Source organism: Acomys minous, assembly GCF_964271855.1.
Source record: "Acomys minous genome assembly, chromosome: 17".
Taxonomy (NCBI): domain Eukaryota; kingdom Metazoa; phylum Chordata; class Mammalia; order Rodentia; family Muridae; genus Acomys; species Acomys minous.
In genome coordinates, this window is record NC_140500.1 from 50,656,198 (window position 1) to 50,672,399 (window position 16,202).

Sequence of the window (16,202 nt, forward strand, 5' to 3'; positions counted from 1 at the left end):
TGCCATTAAATGTTATTTGGCCCTTTTCCCTTGCAGCTTTTAATATTTTTTCTTTGTTCTGTATGTTTTGTGTTTTGATTATTATGTGACGGGCAGTTTTTCTTTTCTGGTCAATTCTATTAGGTGTTCTGTATGCCTCTTGTATGTTTATAGGCACCTCTTTCTTTAGATTGGGGAAATTTTCTTCTATGATTTTGCTGAGAAGAGTTTCTGGGCCTTGGAGTCTGATATCTTCTCTTTCTTCAATGCCTATTATCCTCAGATTTCTTCTTTTCATGGTGTCCTTAATTTCTTGGATGTTTTGTGTCAGGAGTTTTCCAGATTTGGCATTTTCTTTATTGGTTGCTTCAAGATCTGTGATTGTATCTTCTAGACTTGAGATTCGCTCTTCCATCTCTTGGATTCTATTAGAAAAGCTCAGCACTGAGTCATTCACCTTCTTCTCTGAGGCCTCACGTTCTCGTTTTTCTTCTGTCTGTGTGTTTATCATTGAATCCATTTTCATCTTCATATCTTGAACAGATTTTTTAATTTCTTTCATCTGGCTGCTTATGTTTTCCTGAAAAATTTCCAGTTCTACTCTATGTGCTTCTTTTATGTCTCGCACCTGCTTCGCTGCTTCTTCGTGCATCTGATTTCTAATTCTATTTGTTTCCTCCGATACCATCCTCATTACCAAGGCTTTGAGGTCATTTTCTTGTGTTTCCATTGTATGTGAGTTCTCCGTGTTGTTTTCTTTGGGATAGCTGGGAGCTGGAGACTCCATGTTGTTTTGGGGTTTTTTGCGAATGCTTTTACGCTGTCCCTTAGACATCTTGCCGTCTCTGTTTTTGTTGGGTAACTTCCAGAGTTGAGTGGATGGAGTCTGATGATAGATTCACTTGTTTTCTCACGATTTCCGTAGGCTGGAAGCCCTGATACTTCACTGGTGTGGATGGCAGGAGGTTAGCCCTGTAGTTTTGGGCTCTCACCACCAGTGATCCTCAGCTCCCCTTTGCTGTGGATCCTGCAATCTTTCTGGGTCTCTGAGTGATCGTTGGGTCAGGCCAAGGTAATCACAACCTTTTGGGTCCCTTGCCAAGTCCCGCCAGAGATACTGGGCCCGAGCCACGTGGCGAGCTCAGCTAGTTTCTCAGGGCCTGAACCGTCTGTCACAGCAGGAGAACTGCGATTGCACTGAGCAATCACCCCGGGTGGAAGTGAGTGCTCCACCCACCCCGTGTCTCCGCAGGAAAACCAAGGCTGCTTGAGCAAGCACCCAGGGTATAACTGAGTGCCCCGCCCAGCCCGCGTCACAGCAGGAAAACTGTGGCAGTGCTGCGCACTCACCTAGGGTAGAAGTGAGCGCTTCTCCAGGCTTGTGTCCCAGCAGGGAAACTGGGACCTTGATGAGCAAGCACCCAGGGTAGAAGGGAGCGCTCCACCCAGCTTGCGTGGTAGTAGAAAAACCAATGCTGAGCTGGGCAAGCACCCAAAGTATTACTGAGCGCTCCTCCCTGCACGTGTCGCAGCAGGATAATTAGGTCTGTGCTGAGCCGGAGCGCAGGATGGAAGCCGGCTCACCGCCCAGCTTGCGTCACAGCAGAAAAACCCAGGCTGCCTGAGCAAGCACCCAGGGTATAACTGAGTGCTCCGCCCCGCTCGTGTCCCAGCAGGAAAGCTGAGCTTGCGCTGAGCCGGAGCCCAGGGTGGAAGCCGGCTCACCTCCCAGCTTGCGTCACAGCCGAAAAACCAAGGCTGCTTGAGCAAGCTCCCCGGGTATAACTGAGCGCTCTGCCCCGCTCGCGTCACAGCAGGAAAACCACGTCTGCGCGGAGCCGGAGCTCAGGGTGGAAGCCGGCTCTCTGCCCCGCCTGCGTCACAGCAGGGGAGCTGCGCCTCGGGCAGCCGAGCCAGCCTCTCCACAGCCCAGCTCACTGAGCCCACCCAGGATTCTGGGGCCGAACCGTCCGCTGAGTCCAGCCTGGGTCTCAAGGCACCACGCGACCCAAATCCTGTCCAGAGTCCCCTCTCCCGCAGCAACTCCCACTGTCCACCGCACTAATCGCCTCCACTGGAAGGCTCTGAGCTGCAAACCTCAGCCACCGCCTCTGGCGCTGCCGGAGCCGCTGTGGGCACTGTTGTTCTCACCGCCGCCGCTCTGATCCGAGAAAGTCCTCGCTCCTCCTGTGTGCAGGGGCCGGCAGGTCCTCCGCACCCTGGTCCCTCCGGACCGTGGAGCACTTCTGCTGCCGTGGTGTGGGGACCTTGGTGTTCCTGGCTCAGAAATCTGTGCAATTCCCTGAATTGTTCGCTGGTGCTTTCAAACACGGTCCACACTGCTCGCCGCCATCTTGGATCCCCCGGTGGTTTGTTTCTTAAGCTGTTTCTTGGTTACCAGTTTTTAGGAGAGCTCAGACTGTGTGACTATTCCACTTGGAACTGCAAGCTTGTTTTCAGTAGAAAAATCACACCATGCTAAAATTGAAATCCAAATATTATATATATATATATATATATATATATATATATATATATATATATATATATGATTCTATTATGTGTATAGGTTCTAGCTCACTCCTTATAGGACTTTAATCCTGACTTTTCCCCCAGGCTTTTATGAGTACTACTTTGAGGCACAAAGGAAGTTAGTGTACATTTTCTGGGCCAATATAATGTAAGATGGGGCTTGCCATTTTGACATGATCCAGCAAGCAACCAAATGGTGTGTACGTGTGTGTTTGCTAAAGCTTATCCTTCATGACTTGTAATTCCCTCCCAAATGTAAACGTGATACTTTAGGTCACTACGGCCATCCTTGTTAGGCTCGCCATAAGATGACTTACTTACAAATAGACCTAGGAAAGAGAACACCACAATGAGCTAAAAAAGCAGGTGAGCTGAGGTTGAAGGTGCTCGAGGCCCTGTTTCCCGATTTGGCAACACGCTAAAAATAAATGGGGAGCAAAACATTTGCTTGGAGATGAGAGTGGGGAATCTGAAAAAACAAACAAACAAACAAACAAACAAAAACTTAAAACGATGGCTCAGAGTAGGCAGCCCTTGACGAAACAGGCAATGAGAAGTGTCAGAATGAAAAAGCAGCTTGCGTCCTCCAGCAACTTCCTGTTTCCACAGGCAAAGCACCCGATGACTCAGGCACTCTCTCCTGTTTCAGAAGGATATTGTCCCAGAATTCCACTCAACTCAAAGCTCCAGAGAGCCACTACCAACTTATTCTTGACCATGGCATGAAGCCTTTATTTCTGCTCCCATCCATGTGTTAATTTTTAAGTGCTGTTAGCATCTGAGTGGTCCTGGAGCCTGAGAGCTAGCTCAACCTCACTGTGTGAAGGAGGCACTCCCTTTCCTGGAATCACCTACTGAAGTAAAGCTGTCAGAGAGGAGGGCAGCCAAGGAGTCACTTTGCCTTTCCTGAGATTGGTGTCTCTAAAGCCAGAACCATGAGGAATGGCTAGGGGACGTATTAATATAACTATAACTTCTGAAAGAGAGGAGTGGGAACAGAGTCAGGAGAGGGGCAGGCAAATATGTCTGTCAGGTATGTTGGGCCAGAAGGCTGAAGATGATGCTCCAACATTATAGAGACTGTTGGTTGACTGTTCAGGCAGTAAACTGTCTCAATCTTCTTCTTCTTCTTCTTCTTCTTCTTCTTCTTCTTCTTCTTCTTCTTCTTCTTCTTCTTTTTCATTTTGGAAACTGCTAACCTCCATTTCTGGTTCACTCAGATATTTAAGTTGTATTCCTTCTCAAATCTCTGATGGGGTTGAAGACCAGGTAATTTAGTCTTTCAATTATGCTTAGTAGGTTAGGGGTTAAGATGTTTTTAGATCAAGATAGATGTTTTAAATTAATAGAGATGAGATATGATAGATATTGATCTCCATTCAGAAACTTGGACCCAACAAGATAAGAAAGATATTTACTTCAAGCTTGCCAAATACAAATAGCCAAATCACTATGAGTATAACATTTATATAATTTTTGATAGTCTCGTGGTTCTTCCTGCTGTATGTAGTTTATTTTCTTCATGTGTAATAATATAAATGTATACATTAAAAAGAACCATAATAAAATATCGTTAAAAAAGGAAGAGAGAGAGGGAGGCAAGCAGTGAGGGACTCAGCGAGACAGACATGCAGAAAGATACAGAGACTGACTTGTTAATCTACAGCCATACTCATCCACAACCCAGTTAACATAAGGGAGACAAAAGTCAAAACAAAAGTTCTGGATCATTCTCCCGGGAAAACCATTCATCAGCAGTAGACAGAGACCACATATAACGATGCCTTGATTGTGCAGGGAAAATGTCCCAAGTACCACTTTATACACAGGAAGCATTTCAGGTTTGTTGATAATTGTGTCAAAAAAAAATGCACGATAGCTACTCAGCTCATTGCTTGGGTTTTCCTTTTTAGTAACTATGGCTTGGAACTTCATTTCAGCACTTTCATCCTAAACCCCATTTCTTGAGGTGCCCACAAGTACTGCAACTAGGAAAAACCTTGGGCACTAGGAAAAACCTTGGACACATGCAGCAGGGAGTCTGACCCTAAGATAGGAACTGTCTTCCTTGCTTTATCCTGCTGAGAAAGCATCCTAAAGCAACTCAGCCTTGTTCTGACTTGGTTCCTGAAGCAGACTCAGGGCCTTTTGTTCTCCCGCCCCCCGCTCCAGCTTTGTGGAGTGTGAGACCTCTGGAGGAAGGACACGTCAACATTGAGGGTAATTCAATCTTTCAGAGAAAAGACAAAGAAGGGTCAAACAGAGCCCAGAGTCTCCTCAGGAGCAAATAGAAAACGCCATGAGTCTCTCTGCCCCCCAGGCAGATTGATGACTTGGTGTCTGGTGAATTTTAAGATTAACACTCCCCAACCACTATTGTCTAGACCTGGCAAAGTCAGAAGATTAATGTCAACAGGGAGGCAGCCCGCACTGAAGGCTGAAATACAGATCTCACCTTCGCCTGGGCTGTAGATCAAAACAGATTTCCATTTAGACTCCTGGAAGGAGGTTTGCAGATCAGAGAGAGAGATAGCCATGTCAGAGTGAAAGGCAAGGCCAGAAAAGAGAAAGGGCGGTAAAAACCCAGGTGGAAGCAACCGCAGGCCTCTCAGATCTTGATGAGCTGGACCACAGCATCTCTTGGCTCCAACAGGAAACCAGGCAGGAGGATGGAGAGCCCACCAATGCTTACACCATCATTTCTTAGTAAAGGTAGTGTTAGCTGCCGTTGAGTTTCTACTTTTTGAATTCAGAATATTGTCGCTGAAAGAAATTGGAGAGAATCCTTTACCATCTCTCTTTCTGCTAGAACACACTTAGGTTCATTTCTTCACAGAAAGTAGAAGGACGAAGATTAATATAAAATGAACTTTGTCAACATGTGAGCGTGGAGCTGGCTGGAGTCCCAAATGAGAGTGGGCAGTCACCCTGCCTTCCGACTGGAAGAGTCACCACGGGCAGGTCATGAGTTGCCAGCAGTTGTAATTCACTTTATTTTCATTGTTCGCTTGTTTACTAGACAACTGAGTATTGTTCGCTTTATTCTTCTGAGCTCGGGTATTTTTTTTTTTTAACTAAACTGTCAGAGTGGAGGAGATGAAGCCTCCCCTGTGTCACCTTTGCCTTCTTGCATTTCTGGTCTGTACCCTGAACCAGAGTAAACTGTGACTGACTGTTGAGTGTGGGACAAGAGGGCTTTGTGAGGTGGCATTGTAGAAGTCAAGGAGAGAAGCCACTGTAGGAGTTTGACTCTTAGAAATGTGCTGATAGGAAGTGCATCTTAGAAGGAAAACCAAGGGGATTGGGTGTCAGACAGAGCATGAGGTAGAGGCAGAGGAAGGGAGACTCTCGCTTGGTTTAGGAGCCGCCGCTCCTCTTGTTTTCTACTCTCTTTCAGAATCCTGGCTCATTCCAGTTCATTGAAATGCTCTGCTGTTTCACAGACTTTGGCTTTTGCCTGTTTTGGCAAAATGTCTCAATTGTGTCAGAAACTTCTTGGGCTTGACTTAGCGATTCTGTCAAGCCAGAGTCTTCCAACTTCTTCTCTGGAAAGTGAGTGAAGCATCCGCCAAGGAGAGAGTTCACATTTGGTCCAAGTAGTGCGGAACCCAGGAACTGAAAAACGATGACAAAGTCAGGACGTTGAGACAGTGATGATATTCATCTCCTAGAAAGGGACATGGAAAAATATTCTCTTCAATAAGTGGAGTATAAGGGAAAAGGGGCCAAGAATAATTCAAATGTTTCTAACGTGGACGCTTTCTGAAGGTAGCCGAGTATATTTGGAATGTCGCTCCCGAAACTACAGAGGATTCACCGTCACTTCTCTGCAAAGCATACTTCAAAGCTTTGGCACCGTGCAGTTCCCTGAGTGCAAGTTCTCTCAGCTTAGAAGCCCTTGGCTGAGTGCCATTCTGCATAACGCAGTCTTTTCACACTTGCAATTAAAATAAGCTAATAATTTAGCTTAGCAATCTGGTGCTGCCCAAGAAGTGCTCCTCATTGGGCTGAGGTTTTGCATGTGAACGGTTAGTCATTAGTTTTTGTTCTCTGTTACTTACAGCTGGTCTTCATATTGTTCAAAGCAAGTGACATCACAGGGACTGTTAGAGCAGTGGCAGTACACTGGTTTCTAATGATTTTTACCATCCTCTGAAGCACTCTATCCTCCCCCCTAAAGATAATTAAGTTGAAATCAAAATTATTACTAGTCTGAGGGTTGCCAGCAAGAATTCCTGTGCTCTGTTCATCTTTATAAAAACAATTTATAATCAGTACTATTTATAACGTGCTGTTAGCATGCCATGTTTTTTGATATTCACTCCAGAAAAGTTACATAAGCCTTTTCTTCTTCCAAAGGAAGGTTTTAATCAGGGATTTTTCTCTGGTGTTTCATCACTCTAACTTAAGAATGTCCCCCCAAAACCATCTAGAGCCGAGTCGTCTTTCAAGTCCTCAGAAACAAACCATGCTTCTGCCTCTTTTCTTTTTCTCCCACGTGATGACCCTTTCCCCCTTTTCTTCCTCCTCTCTGCTATCACCTCCTGTCTCCCTCTTCCTCCCCCTCTTCTCTAAGGCATTTATCTTTGAGAACTTTCATACCAGGCACGAACTTTCCACTTGGAGATCATATAAGTGCATCACCCTAGTTTAGAAGCAAGAACTAGCAATGGTCGACAGACGAGACTCCCAGCGTGCAGAGTACCAAGGTAGCTTGTGTAACCCCTAGCGCTTCTCCATCGTATGTACTTATTTGGCTAATGAAGACTGCCTGCGTCTGGGTGTGCCAGATGCTCAGAACTTGAAATATGGTACTCAAGGCCGAGGAGAAGCAGTGGTAGAAGTGATTATGCAATAGCAATGTGACTGAAATGATCAAGTTCTCATGGAGGGGTTTAGGCTTCCACGGGCTCACACAACAGAAGTAGCAAACTCTTTAGCTGCACTGATTAGGACGAGCTTCTTGGGGGCAAGGGCAGTGACATGAGGACCTGAAGGATAGAGCTTTAGAGCGACAGTGAGCAAATCTCCGTAGTCTGGACCAAACCCCAAGATCTATAGTGAGGAGAAAGCTAGATTGGTGGCGTAGTAAAGTCAGCAAGGAATGGGACCCCGGGAGCAAGGGAGCCAGGGAGCCACACTCTGCTAAGGGACTATGAGATCTGACCTTAATCCCAAGAGTTGTGAAAGCCATTTAAGAAGAAAGTGGCCAGCATCTTGCACCCCTCAGCATTTTATTTTCCCTTAAGACTCCCCGGTCCTGGTGTTGGGCCAATTTCTTCAGTGGATTTGGCAGCTGAAGGGGTGGAGATCAGTGCTTGGGATTAGTGTGTTAGCTGTAATTAGAGTTCAGATGCTGGCACTTCAAGGCAGAAAAATATGCTGACAGTGGATCGTGAGCCGAGGGTCGAGAAATGGACAAAAGGATGCACCGCCCAGGTGACTCGTTTCAGAGAACTTTGACAGAAGCCATCAACCTGACATGACTTCTCGCCTTTGCTGTTGGGATTATAGCCTGTGAAATTCATGAAGCACGGTGGCTTGGATAAAGTAGTTCAAAAGCGTATTCACATCAGCAAATTCCCCACCCCTCTCTTATGTGAAGACTTCAGTGATGGCCACACCAGCAATTACAGATAATTCCTTTAAAAACTCAGTACACACACACACACACACACACACACACACACACACACACACACTGTTTTGACCAAGTTCAGCACATTTCTTGTCAGCGTATATGTGTGGTGTGTGTGTGTGTGTGTGTGTGTGTGTGTGTGTGTGTGTGTGTGTTTTCTCTTACCATTATTTAATTAATTAGAGAGAACAGGCATTTTAAAAGCTCAAGTGGCTCTAAAATCAACCACATAGTAATATGTTCTCGTCAAACAGGGAGAAATCCAGTCAGTGGAACAGCAAAGGCTGTGGTTAAATTACATCAGAATATTTTTTTGTTTATTTGAACACACCTCACCTTGAGTTCAAATCAGACATCCACCATAAAGAGCAAAGGCGGCAAGAAGGGTTTCTTTCAAAACGTTGTTGTTTTCCTGATCTGAAAACTATTTTAAAAACAAATGTTAAGAGAGATGTTTTCATGTATCAGTATTACTTCGGCTCCAATAGCCATTTTTTTCATGACTCATTTTTTTTTTCTTTTCCCTTTTTGCTGTGTATAGATTACTCAGAGCAGCTGAAGTTCTGCCATTACTATATCCAACCAGGTGCTTTTACAATTCCTCTTTCTACTCTTAAAATCAATCCACTTTGCTGTGAGCATAGAGTGATGCTGTCTGATAGTCAAGTGGTCCGTTCAACCTAGCCCAAGTGCAGAAATATTCTGAAAGCTATTCTAGATTCGCCTGTTGGAAATTATTTTCGTTTCACTTTTTTTCACCATTGTCCCGGGAATACACAGCTGAAGTCAGCTTCCAAGACGCCATGCGAATCCCTTTCTGTGTAACTACGTTAAAGTGGAGTGTGGCTCTCACTCTAGAGAGTCATTAAGTAATTGAGCACAGAGACTTTTGAAAACAGAAACATGGTGAGATAATAAAAAAAAATTCTTCTAATTTGGAAATGATACAGAAAGGTAACTGCGTATTCTGGGATGATAGAAGTTTTCTTAAAGTTTTTAATGACTTCCTCGGCCCTGCAACCTGAAGAGAGTAAGGGGAGCTGCAAATGTGCAGCCAGTATAAAGATACTACCCCGTCTGATTTCACATGCAAAGGGTTGTCAGTTGTAACAGTCAGCGATTGCCAGTGGGAAACATAAATCTTTTCTGAGGTCTCTCAAAGAACCGTGGACCGAGACACTGGGCGGCGGTCCTTCTGCAAATATGTTCTGCAGTGTCTCTCTGTAGTTATTTGTAGCCTCTTGCCATCTCTCCTTCTGTCTTCATTTTCTTGACCTTCACCCACAAAGTCCCAGTGCTGACACTTTCTCTTTGTGTGTTTTCTTCTGACTAACCTTTTCAGTATGCGTGTCTGCTTAGCCTCTCACCTGACTGTCAGCTCTCTCCCTTAGCCATTGCTAGTCTAAATCTCACAGTTAAGAAGCCAGTCTATAAACTGGGAAAAGATCTTTGCCAACCCTACACCTGACAAAGGGCTAATATCCAAAATATTTAAAGAGCTCAAGAAATTAAACACCACCAAACCAAATAACTCAATTAAGAAATGGGGCTCAGAACTAAACAGAGAATTCTCAACAGAGGAATACTGAATGGCTGAGAAACACTTAAAGAAATGCTCAGTGTCCTTAGTCATCAGAGAAATGCAAATCAAAATGACTCTGAGATTTCATCTTACACTCATCAGAATGGCTAAGATCAAAAACTCAAGTGACAGCACATCCTGTGGAGAGAGAGGAACACTCCTTCATTGCTGATGGGAGTTCAAACTTGCACAAACACTTTAGAAATCAATCTGGTGCTTTCTCAGAAAACTGGAAATAGGGCTACCTCAAGACACAGCTAATCAACTCCTTGGAATATACCCAGATGATGCTCCACCACACAACAAGGATGGTTGCTCAACTATGTTCATAGCAGCCTTATTCATAATAGCTAGAATTTCAAAACAACCTAGATGTCCCTCAGTTGAAGAATGGATAAACTGTGGCACATTTACACCATGGAACACTACTCAGCAATTAAAAACAAGGAAATTTGCAGGCAAATGGGCAGAACTAGAAGTGATCATCGTGAGTGAGTTAACCCAGACCCAGAACGATACATATGCTATATACTCACTTATAATTGGACACTAGCCCAACAGTGTCCAACAGGATTGGGATAGATGCTGGGACTTCCTACTGGGATTCCAGGTGAGAGAGGTATGGGAGAATGGGGAAATGGAAGGACCCAGTGGGTCCTGGAACCCTACAAGGAGACCATCAAGGCTGGTGGATCTGGACCCGGGGTGAGGGGCTCTGCTCAAACTACTGTACCAACCAAGGACAATGCATGCAGTTGACCTCGACCCCCTATTCAGATCTAACCAAGGACAAGCACATTCTCCACAGTTGTGTGGAGAGCGAGGACTGACTCTAACATGAACTCTGTTGTCCCCTATTTGACCACTTCCCCTTTGTGCGGAGGCCTGGTGGCACTCAGAGGGTAAGCAGGCTATCCAGATGAGACCTGATAGGCTGTGATCATATGGTGGGGGAGGAGGTCCCCTTCTGTCACAGGCCTAGGGGAGGGAAATAGGGTGAAAGAGGGAGGGAGAACAGAAAGATACAAGTGAGGGGATAACAATTGCGATGTGGTTTGAATAAATTATTTTTTTTAAAAAAAGAAGGCTGCAAATAAGGAATCTCCTCCTTCACAGTGGGAGGAGGCTGGGGATGCACCTTCCTTACTTGGATATGTTTGTGAACCACTTTGAGGGGACCTTGTTAACATGCAGATTCTAGTTCAGTCTGGGATGCAGCCTAGGCTGTGTGTTACTCAGAGGCTCACAGGAGAATATGATGCTGCAGATCCCTGGACCACACAGAAAAGATCCAGGGCTTAGAACAGCCACAGTTGATATGCAGAGATAAGGCCTGTTGTCCAAACAAAGGTAGACAGACATTCCCCGAACAGACTGACGATTCCTGTTTCTTTTGCTTTTTCCTTCTGTCTTGTTTTTAAGCCTATGGCCTGATATGTATAGTCCATCCTGTTTTACTTATTTTTTTACTGATGGTCCCAAATACATTGAGGTCTAAATATGTGTATTTTCCTCCTCATTCCTGTCTTAACTCTTGAAATGTTCAAGGTGCCACATTTCTGGGGGGGGAAAGCACCATTTATTTCAGACATGCACACATCTGGCATGTGACTTACACGTGAAGCCAGAGGCACTGGAGTGCTTTGGTCTGACCCTTACCATCGTCAGAGACCCATTCTTCACTGCCAAGTACATCCTACCCCACACTTGGCCATCACTCACTTCTGACAGGCCAGTGCTGACCTTAATCACAGCTCCTGAAGCTTTAGTTAACATAGCTTCATCCGTGAACGTAATCGGCAAGCTCTCAGCTCCATCACCGCAGGCATTGATCAAACCACAGCCACTAAATCATACAGAGTCCTGGCTGGTCCCTGAAAACAATGTCCACACTTGATGTTAAGCTATCCAGGGGGAACTATTCTCTGTTCCTTTTTTAGACACTTGCTTACCAGTGTTGTTTAAACCGAGGTTACGTTAGAATAACTCACAAGTTTTTCAACATTGCCTTTTGGTAATTGTGACACCTGCCTTTTATTTGCAAATGTACAAACCTGGAGGCCTACAATAGGAGAAGTAGAATGATTCCTTTCCCCTTTAATTTCACTCTCCTCTTCAGAGGTACCCATTAGATGGTTTTCATATGCATGTTTTATAAACTGTCAGCCACATCGACCGCTAGTTGTGTCCCCTAGAATCACATGGGAATAGAGTTTCACTGTAGACGGCACCATGTCCTGGGCTCGTGCCCTGAACTGGGTAAGAGTGAAAAGGTGAGCTGAGCAAGAAGCCATGCATTGCCTCTCTGATCACGACTGGATGCGACCAGTTTCTTCAAGTTCCTGCCTCAACTCTCTAGAATGGTGGGGCTGGGGTAACCTGAAAGTATAAGCCAGATAAACCATTTCTTCCCTAAGGAATTTTTGTTGGGGTGTTTATCACAGCAGCAAAAATGTGATTTGCACTCTATATGCTTATAGTATATAAGCCATGAACAGAACATATCTTTATTGTGTTTCCTATATGCATATAGTACATAAGCCATGCGCAAAACATATCTTCATTGTGATTAGTTTTGAAAGCAAGAGGAACTAACTTAACACCTACACCTATAATTATGATGTTTAAAAGTTTGTCTAGGACTACTTTTATTTAACTTCATGTTTATAGAGGATACCTTGTTGGTATCTAATAACTAAAGTACAGAAGTTGCATCTTAGAACCAGAATTTGACATGTTTATACTCAGCTGTTTAACATATTCTGACAACATTTATGTGAGGTCTCTGTTTTTAAGTTCATGTACAATTACAATAATTATCTATAAATTTAGATGTGGAACAGTACAAGATGACACTGTTTACTATAACAAGCACCTAAGATAATCTAGTTATAAAGAGAAAAGTCTTGTTTTCATCCTTTTAGATTCTTAAGTTTATTATATTCTGTTACATATAACCATTTCATGCAAACACATAATATACTTGAGCATATCACACCCATATCACACTACTTTCTCTTTGCTTCCCCATCTTTGCCCATCATCCCCTTTGCTCCTCTAGACAGTTTCGTTTTTACTTTCATGTCATTTGTACATAAATGATTTTTATAAATCTATAAAATTTAGGATTAATAAATGAAAGATAATGTTGTCTTTCTGAGATTGACTTGTGCGTGTGTGTGTGCGTGCACGTGCGAGAGAGAGAGAGACAGACAGACAGAGAGAGAGAGAGAGAGACAGAGAGAGAGAGACAGAGACAGAGAGAGACAGAGAGACAGAGAGAGAGACAGAGAGAGAGAGAGAGACAGAGAGAGAGAGAGACAGAGAGACAGAGACAGAGACAGAGACAGACAGATAGACAGACAGACAGACAGAGACACACACAGAGACAGAGAGAGACAGAGAGAGAGAGAGACAGAGAGAGAGAGAGAGAGACAGAGAGAGACAGACAGACAGACAGACAGACAGACAGACAGACAGAGAGACAGACAGACAGAGACACAGAGAGAGAGAGAGGCAGAGAGAGAGAGAGAGAGAGAGAGAGAGAGAGAGAGAGAGAGAGAGAGAGAGAGAGAGAGAGCAATTTATTAGAGTGGCTTAAAAGCTGTCTCTCAAAGGAAAGGCAAAGGATCTGGTAATTGATCAGTCCCTGAAACTGGATGTCTCAGCAGTCCCAGTCTGTGCTGGAGTCCAAAAAACGTTCCAGAGAGTCGCTGGTCCTCACTCTATGTGGGAGTCTAAAAGAAGTAAGTTCTAATGCCAACAAGGGAGTGCTTCAGCAGCAGGATAGATGAACTTGCCAGCAAGAGTGAGAGCAAAAAGGCAAAATACAAAAGCTTCCTTCTTATGTGTCTATCTTCTTATGTGGTCTACCACCCAAAGGTGTAGCCCAGATTTAGGACAAGTTTCCTTACCTCAAATGATCCAATCAAGGAAAAACTTCTCAGATGTACCCAGATCCTTAGGGTTTTAGTTCATTCCAGATGTAGCCAACTTGACAACGAAGATCATCTGTCATAATTTCATTCTGTCCACATCTTCCTTTACATTAGTCATCTTTTGTTTTGTCTTTGTTTTTTTGTTCTTGTTTTTGCTTCATTTTTGTTTTTGTTTTGATGGCTGCCATTCTGACTGGGATGAAATAGATTCTCAGCTTAGTTTTTAACTTCCATTTCTCTGATAGCTAAGGATACTGGCCATTGTCCTTTTTGTTGCTGTTGTTGTTTTTTGAGTATTTGTAGTTTATCTCTCCAGAACTGTTGGCTCATTTCTTTAGCCTATTATATTAATTGGGTTGTTTCATAGTTTTTATAATTTGTGTAATATGGTTTCTAAAGTTCTGTGTATATTCTAGATATTAATATTCTGTCAGATACATAGCTAGCAATGGTGAGAAAAGGCTTATTTTGTCTCACAGTTTTAGAGACGTCGGGTCATCATTTACTGGATCCCTTGTTTTGGGTAAGGTAGCATATCATGGTGGTAACAGGGGTCCACATGGGTGCAGGTGCCTGAAGAGGCCCTAGTCATCACCTGTCCCTTGGACGAAAGTTGCAGGCTGATGCGAGCTGCCTGATGCAGGTGCTGGGAAGTGAACTCTGACTCTCTGGGTGAGAAGTATAGGCTCTTATCTACTGAGCCATCGAGCTAGCTAGCCCCCATTAGAATTATTATTTAAAAGTTTTAAGATTTATTTATTTGATGGGTATAAGTGTTTCGCCTACATGTATGCGTGCTACGTGCAAACGTCCCTAGTACCTACAGAGGTCAAAAGAGAGTGTTGGGTCACTTGGAACTGGAGTTAATGGTTATGAATTACCATGTTGGTGCTGAGAACTGAGGCCCCGTCCTCTGCAAGAACAGCAAGTACTCCTATGCCCTGAACTAACTCTCCATCTCCTACTTTTAAAAAATTACTTATAAATAATGACCTTTGGAAATAATTCAATATCCGAAGCACAGCAGAGAGATTCTTGAGAGGCAGGATAGCACTATGAATTAGTTTTATTTTTCTTCTTGTTGTAACGAAATACCTGCCAGATACAACTTACAAGAGGACAGATTTATGGTGGTTCAATGTTTTTGAGAGAGTCAGGTAATTGTTGTGGGCAAGGCATGGTGGTAGGGGCCCCTGGCAGAGCCTCCTGTTCGTAGACCAGGAAGCTGGGGAAATAGGCCAGGATCATGGGTATATATAAGCTTTAAAGTACCCACTTCCGTCAGGCAGACCCTAACTCTTAAAGGCAAAACAACCTGGGGATTAATCCAGGATGAGCATTTTGGAGCCGTTCCAGAGTTAAGCCATAGCATTCTCATGTTGGAAAAAAAAAATCTCACAATTGAAAACTTACTCAAAATATAAAAGCACAAAGAACAGCAAAATAACTGGAGATGGGAGGAGGGCTTCTTGTCTTTCAGGAAACCCACAGAAAGGTACATGTGTGTTTCTACAGGGTATATTTGGGACACTAACAATTGAAAAGTAGGACATATAAGTCACAAAGAAGGCACAAATGCTACAGAAATGATTATATATCCATGTAATTTTCAATGAATGATAATGCTTTATATATTTATTGGAAACTTTAAGAAGTCAGAGTTTAGCTATCTAGGGAGCAGACTCACAGCACTGTGACTACACATCAGGATGTCAGTAGGTCTGCTCTGTGAGGCTAGGGGAATGTTGTGATTTAGTGGTGCTTTGTTTTAAGCACGTTCATTAAGTTATGAGTGATTGGAACTCAGTGCAAGTAGCAGTGACCGAGAACCTATGGATATTGTTATTTTGGTCATCCTGTATATCATTCAGTCTGTCCGATTTTCTGGAGGGGGGATCGATTTTATGCTGTCATATGACAGCATTTTATTCTGTCTAGAAGATACAGGAAATACAGCTCTACAGCCCTCTCATCATAAAAGTACAAAGGAGCCAAGAGGCATCTTCTGTCAGTTCCATTCTGGTGTCAGGAAAGGGACGAGAAGAGAAGATGGAGGAAACAATGGTTCAGACATGGAGACAGTTTCCTGACAGGCTCCAGCGTTGGGCAGAAAAGAGCCCTTCACTTGTGCCTTTTCCTTTCCTTTCCTCTTGACTTTTTCATTGTAGTCTCTACTTTCCTTCCTATAGCTTTTCAGCAGTGGCTTGCTTGCTTTAAATTTTCCCACTTCTCTTTTCTCTGTTCTCCTTTCCTTCCCAGACTATACTTCTTTCTCTGTACTTGTCAATGAGATCCGCGTCGTGGAAGCTGTTACTCTGTCTTCTGCATGTGTAGCTACCAAACCAGACCTTGTTGTTTGATGACGTTTACTCGACCTCATTGTCTCTTCTCATACCCTTACAAGCTCGTTACAACAAAATTCCCCACTAAGGAAGATGTCCTCGATATCTTTTCCATAAGTGCTTTGTGATGAGAAGAGACATGCCTACATTTCGTTGTGCTTCTTCATTTGATGGCCTACATGGCTTGATTC

General features: G+C 43.8%; 1 long non-coding RNA gene across 1 annotated transcript in view; it reads right to left on the reverse strand.

The window, feature by feature from the left end:
• Positions 1-4,693: 4,693 nt before the first annotated feature.
• The window catches only part of LOC311588692, a 413,254-nt gene continuing 401,745 nt past the window's right edge, over positions 4,694-16,202 (reverse strand). Inside the window, exon 10 of the long non-coding RNA XR_014776298.1 lies at positions 4,694-6,178. This is a non-coding gene — a long non-coding RNA (uncharacterized lncRNA). The remainder of the gene's footprint in view (positions 6,179-16,202) is intronic.